This window comes from Octopus bimaculoides, chromosome 2 (assembly GCF_046866305.1).
Source record: "Octopus bimaculoides isolate indiv1 chromosome 2, ASM4686630v1, whole genome shotgun sequence".
NCBI classification, from domain to species: Eukaryota; Metazoa; Mollusca; class Cephalopoda; order Octopoda; family Octopodidae; genus Octopus; species Octopus bimaculoides.
In genome coordinates this window covers 31,617,935-31,625,056 of record NC_142929.1, presented here as the reverse complement: position 1 = coordinate 31,625,056, position 7,122 = coordinate 31,617,935, and the positions used below count along the sequence as shown (strand labels likewise).

The 7,122-nt window shown below is 40.6% G+C and overlaps 1 long non-coding RNA gene across 1 annotated transcript; it reads right to left on the bottom strand.

Annotated features, from left to right (window-relative positions):
• Positions 1-794: 794 nt before the first annotated feature.
• On the bottom strand, positions 795-3,211 carry LOC149136902 (uncharacterized). Its single transcript, XR_016237885.1, has 2 exons — positions 2,990-3,211; positions 795-2,603 (listed from the first exon to the last, which is right to left on the bottom strand). It is a non-coding gene; the product is annotated as an uncharacterized LOC149136902 (long non-coding RNA).
• Positions 3,212-7,122: the final 3,911 nt, after the last annotated feature.

Genomic DNA, 7,122 nt, shown 5'->3' with positions numbered 1-7,122 from the left:
GTCATAGAATTTAGCATTCTCATGACCTGCATATTAGTGACATATTTCCATGGAAAGTGTCATAGCTAAACAAATTAGTATATTATATTTTTATACTTGTTATGTCCTTATGGATTAAAGAGTACACTGCAACAGTGTAATAACAATATAATCGAAACAAACGGCTGTAACCATACGGAACGTAACAACAATCTTTTAAGAACCAACAATCGGATACACTAACACGAACTGTAAATTTTGAACTCCGACTTTGAACTATCAACACACGAACTGTGGAACTAGCACGATGATTTTATTCAAACCACAAGAGTTAAACAAATAGGGGACGATATAGGGACAAATAGGGGTCGGGGACATATCGAATGAGATTACATATATGGATGAATACAATATAATTTCGGATGAAGAGGAAAGAATGGATGGACGCGGAATGGGCTTGACCCCACCAACAACATTTCTACGTTGAACCGTTTACGTCGTCCTTTTTGTCGTCAAACGTTTCTTCTCCATATTTGCTTTCTTTCTTACGCGACATAAAATGAGGTTAACCAAAGCATGCCCGGAGACGAACGTGTCTGATGCGATACCTCTTACACGCGTCTTCCATATCACCTCTTTCGCTGTAGCTATTGCGGCTAGAAAGCAGAATTTCTCTTCTCCTTTTAGAGGAGACGGCGGAACAATCTTAATAATCGATTCGCCTGATAGCTGTACTCTCCCCGTCTGTGACAGTACCCGTTCGGTAGAAATCCACAGGTCCGAGAGATTCGAGCACTGTGAGATTGCATGCAGAACAGTTTCGTTGCTCTGCCCGCAACGTGGGCGCGTAGGCAAAACCGTGATGCCGTGCCTCACCAGTTTATCCCGAACTGGCAAGGCACTTCAGAAGCACAGCCAAGCAAGGGACCACTGGAAGTTGCCCACAGGTGCTAGGTCTAAAGTCCTTCGATGGCGGTTCGCAAGCTGACTTTCATAGAAACCCAGAGTCTCCCACCAGGCTGTCATCATACTTGCCCTCTACCAGCGCTCTATAGTACACCGAGTTAGTACCCCCTCCGTCGGCATTGCTCGTTCGGGAGAGAAGCACGAGCGCCTGTCGACACTCTGCTTGCCAAGCTCCCAGGCCTGGTCTACGCCTGATCCAGCATTCCAGTTCACCAAAAGAGGCAAAGCTTGGGAAATCTCATCAACAAGCAGAGACCACACCCTCTCACCGTCCACGTAGAGCCAGAGATGCCTCAACCGGAGCGCATGCCTGCGCATATTTAGCCACGGCATCCCTAACCCACCCTTTAGCGGCTGTTGGCAGCAGTTAGAGCGCCTTACAAGAGGCCGCCTGCCCTCTTACAAGAAGTGAAAGAGCATCCGTTCCAACTTGTTTAGCTACGAATTGGGGCACGGCACGACGGTTAGGCGATAAGTAAGGACAGATGCAATAAAGACATTTGAGTGATTGTATGTGTTTGTGAAGTTGTGTGTGTTTGTGTGAGTGCTTGCGTGGATGTTTGGTTGGACTGTGAATGTGCAGGTTTCTCTGGGGAGTCGGAGTTAGAGCCTTTTTTCTTTTTCTCTTTTTCCTTCCTACGTGCTCCCACTCTGCGTCTTCATTTGACTCTGTCTTTGTGGTGTTTTGTATGGGTATATCCTCCGCTTTCCTAGGTTTCGGTTGGATTTTCGCCGTAGTTGTAGGTGCTTCTAGTTTTGTTGGCGGTGGTGGAGGTTCTGCTGGTTTTGTCGGAGGTGTAGGTGCTGCTGGTTTCTCCTTCGGTGAGGGGCTACTTTTTCTGCTGCTGCTGCTGCCGGTAGCACACATTCAGCCTTAATGTGCCCTTTCTGTCTGCATTTATAACATCTGGGCTTCCTGCCTTCCACGTTCACTCTTAGCTTCGTCTCTCCCACCGAAATTATGTCTATAATTTTCTCTATATCTCTTGGGGCGGCCTGAATTATCAATTCTAAAGCTTGTCCTACCCAGTTCTGCTGTTGATACTTGTAGGCTTGAAGGATAGTTACTTTATCCTCCATTAAGATTGCCTCAATAAGCCAGGCAACATCAATTTCCATTTGTATTCCCTCTCCCTTACCTAGGGAGTGCGTCTAGCAAGGTATGTGGGCAGCAGAGACACCTCGGCTGTTTTCAACAAGTTCGTTAAATGTCGTCTGGCTTTTTCCTCGGTACGGAAACGCACATCCACGGTGTCGTATCGCATTTCCATAGTTACATCCATCCGAATGGGGCGGAGCCATTTCTCCCTTGTTTCTTTGGTCGCCTGTTTTATTCTATTCGATTTCATTGACACTGTTTTGTAAATCACAGTTTCTCTTACTGCGTTCTGTATAGTTTCTCCAGGAAGTGAAACTTCCACCTCGTCACCCTCTCTTCGTCGTATATTTTTATGTCTGCCCGGATTGAAGCAGACGTTTTCTTTCGCCACGGTAGCAGCCGAAGCAAAGTTTACGCTTTTCTCCGCATTTTCTTCTTTTCTGCTTTGTTCTGCTTTCTTCTGTCTTTCCCTTTCCTTTTGCCCGCGTTCCACGCAGTCTTCTTCCAAGCGCCTCGCCATTAGCGTCTATTCATCTCTCGACAAGCTGTTCATTTCGCACTAAAAAAAAAAAAAGGAAAAAGATTTTAGGTTGAAAATCTACCTTGCCCACTTCCAGGAAGGGGGAATGTGTTTCTTGTCTACGACACGGCAGAAATGCAATTATTTTAAAAAACAAATTCAACTCGAATTCATTCGATAACATTAATCGCGTACACTTCAAACTTATTTTGTTTTTCCCCTCCGCTTCCAAAATCTTCGCATCGCCATTAACGAGCAAGTGGCGATATTTAACTCCCATTCAGTTAAGCCTTCCAGTACAAATCAGTGGAACTAGCACAATGACTTTAATCAAATCACAAGGGTTAAAACAAAGAGGAGACAATACTCGGGACAAATAAGGGTCGGGTACTTAGCGGATGAGATTACAATTAATGAATACATACATTATAATTTCGGATGAAAATGAAAGAATGAATGGGCGCGGAATAGGTTTGACCCCACCAACCACATTCCTGCGTTGAACCGTTTACTTCTTCCTTTCTTTCCCCACTTAATTAGGCACATACATGCTCAACATTTGGGCTACGTTGTTCCAGCATTTGGGCTACGTTGTTCCAGCATTCGGGCTACATTCTTCCAACATCTTTCATACATTTTTGACGTCAGAACTCGCTCATTTATTCAGACCGCTGCTATATATAAGTAGTAGTCCAGTCCATTCTCGCCAGGGGGGGGGGGCTCGTACTCACGCACAACAATATTAGGATTGACTCTGGGATAATATAAGAAAACAATGCTCCGCTGCCACAAACAATAAGACTATAATTGAGAAACTATCTCAATCAAAATGTTTATCGATTCATGCCAACGAACTTACTTGATTATTCTAACAGCTGCCATCTAATTTCTCCTTTTAGTGGCATTATTTTAATTTTGCACAACCGAAATTAGGTGAACGCAGATACGCTCAGGAATATTAGGGAAGTTGGTAATTTTTTGACAGAGCTAATTTATTTGATTTACTTATGTAATAAATCAGTTTAAAGTAACGGCACTATGCTAATGCTTGTTTTCAGGATGTATAGTAGTAAACCAACAGAGGGGTATCTTATCATCGATGTTTCATCTTTGGTTCATAAGTTCAGCATTTCAAATTTTGCCCCATCCCATTTAGTTTTCTCTCATGTTCCAGAAAAATATTTTCACTACTTTGCTGTTTGGTATACTACTTTAAGTATTCATTCTGTGTTGATGTGCTAGTAATATCCTTCCTATTATTATAATTACATCGCATTTACTATTTGGCAAGGGAAATGAGAACATTAAAATTTTTGTTAGCGCCCTGTCGATACTTCATGTTATCATCCCGCGCACCACCGAGCCATGTGCATATGTGTGCGACTGGGTAAAGGCACAACAAATCCATTCACCCATTCTCTAGAAGTGCCCTGTTGATGTTTCACGTTTCCAATCCTGTGCAACGCAGCATGGCCCGGAAGCATGTCTGCTTTCTATGTTATCCATATCTCAACTATATAACGCAAAATGTTCATACAAAACACAAACTACTGTTGTGACTCAGCCATTTGAGTTTGACCGCGTGATCACTTCCGGAAGCTACGCCTCCACCTGCAATTAGTCCCCTCTGTGTTCCCTCCCCCGTATAGTAGGATGAGTAAATACAGGGTGTCCCGGAATGTGTGATGATTTGAGTGAAATCGGATGCATTCTTTTAAAACTGACTTTTATTTATGCTTATCATGCTTAATATGTGTTAAAAGTGCATAAATTTTGAATTCTGTTTATAATTTTATTTTCATTCCTGTTGGACCCCTCTTATTTGTCCATGACAGCTTTTTTGCCATTGTAAAGCATTTAAAGACCATCTGAGTTCAACTATAACGTTAAACATCTGACTTGGTTGGGAGATTTTAGCAAGTCTCAAAAAGATAGCTTCTGATTTCGATCACCTTACAAAGATGACGAAAAAAGCTAGAATCCTACTGCAACACCATGCATCGAAGTGTATGTTCTATCATATGGTACAGAACATCGGCTGGCAAACGACAAACAACATCGAATTTTCTGCATCTCACTCAAGATTTGTCATATCAATCCAAGGAGTACATTACAAAGACAATTTGACTAAAGAAGAATTAGTCACCATCATCATATATAACAGCGAAACTCAAGCTCATCCTTGTCCCGTGAGACATACATTTTTCAAGTATACCTCCGATCCGTACACCTCACTCTCTATTTCATGGTATAACAAGGAACTTGATCAAAATTTATATGAAATTAAAACCTGCATGAAAAATGCACGACAGATTTTGATAGGCTGCACTCAGTATATTAAAATGTGTGTTTATATATACATTTTGATATACTGAGTCATTACTTACTCTATCGGTCTCTTTTGCCGAACTGCAAAGTTACGGGAGGTAAACACATCACCATCCGTTGTCAAACGATGGTGGAGGGAAAACACAGACACACAAGCATACACACACACACACACACACATATATATATACGACGTGCTTCTTTCAGTTTCCGTCTACCAAATCTACTCACAAGACTTTGGTTGGCCCAAGACTGTAGTAGAAGACACTTGCCCGAGGTGCCACGCAGTGGGACTGAACCCGGAACCATGTAGTTGGTAAGCAGGCTACTTACCACACAGCCACTCCTATATATATTATTCAAATGTACAGAAGGCAAAAGACAGAATAAGTTGAGGGAAAAGCAGCAGGTGTAATAGTTTGATGCTCGGGAGAAATAGAAAAGTCTTTGAGGTTTCGAGTCTATCGTGTTCGACAGGAAGTGACGAGAGGAAAAAATGACGAAAGAGAAAAAAGTGTGTGTGTGTGTGTCTGTGTGTGTGTGTGTGTGTGCATGTGTGTGGAAAGTATAGCTTTACATTGTCTCATACATGTTTCACTAAATGCGAATTTACTGAAAGTAGTTAGTTTGTAGTATCAAAACAAATTACTTAACTACATGTCTACAATTTCATATCTGAAAATAAAGGAGATGCTGAACTTAATGTTAAACGTTCAAAAAAAAAAAAAAAATAAGACTGACAGAATAACGATAAATATGAAATGGAAACTATACATGTAAACGAAATGCTAAGGTTGAGCATCAGTAAACGTTGGTTTCTTTAAAAGAATAGTAATATTTAATAACGTACAAGTGTGTATGAACGTGTATGAAAGTGTATGTGATGGTGTGTGTGTGTGAGTTTGTGTGTGTGAGTGAATGTGCGTGTATGTGTGTGTAGATGTGTGTGTAGATGTGTGTGTGTGTAGGCATTCATAAAGGAAAAAGTGAAAGCATCTGAGAACAGTAGCTGTTCGTCAGTACGTCTTTATAAATAATGCTTTGATCTCCTAACGATTCAGTGGAGAGGAAAATTGCTCTTTCAGTTACACCTCAAGAAGTTTCTGGCTTATTGTCTTCGATTCTGATATCGTTTACAACAAGTACTTGGGATAGTATATAGTATTTGTTGTATATACTTGAAGTTTCTATTTCAAATTCATGCTTGCTTACTTTTTTACGAGTGTTTGCTTACTTTGAAACAAAATGTTAACGAAAGACTACATGAGCATTTGAAACTCCACTACCTACGTCGATTTATATCTCCGATAAATACAACACTCACCAAAGCAGACTGTCAGCAGTCTCCTTGGATTATGTTTTCTCCGATATCTAGCCGAGTCGGTGAACTATCCTATATACAAAGCGAAAAGACTTCTTGTTGTCTTTGCATACTACGCTACTTGTGTTTAGGCATACCTCATTCAGTCAGTCGCCATGTATAATTTATGTTTCATTCATACACACATATTCAGATCATGTGCTAGAATAGTTGTGCACTTTTGAAATGAATGCAGCAAATATTTCCCTGGGACCAATGATGGGATAAAGTTCAATGTCGAACATGATTGGCATGATTTGACCTTGGTCATTAATCAATAAAATTAATTACCGCTCAGCTCGTTACCATCTGAGCCACCCTTACAGACCAGATGATATCCCAATAAATTGTACTAAGGTAACAGCAACAACGATCCTTTCAAATTAAAGCCCAAGGCTGGTGATTTTTGGTAGTGAGGGCTAGTTACACAATTATATGTCTTATGATTTATGCTTGTATGTTTTTGAAATAACTAAGAGTTGGGGTTAAATAAAGTTTCATATTATAAGTTTAAAAGGATTGTCTGTTGATTTATTATTATTACTTGTATTCATGCAACATCTGGCAAGAAACAAATCAACTCTATAACTGTTTTCCCAAAGCAGCATAGTAAGCGAGCTTGCTAGTCTCCTTTACGATTCCTACTCTTAAAAGTCACAACCGGAATTTTTAAGAACCAATGAAGAAATAGCCTCTATCTATTTCATTCTCCTCTGTTTGCAGGTGATTCTCTAAAATCGTATTACAATATTTCGCATCTTTAAAAGTAGATATTCGCTTCAGTTGTCACACTTTATTGAATGCTATCTTTGCCTCAGTTCTATTCCACACGTGCTTTAAATTGAGTTTTCGTTTATCTTTTAAGTCACT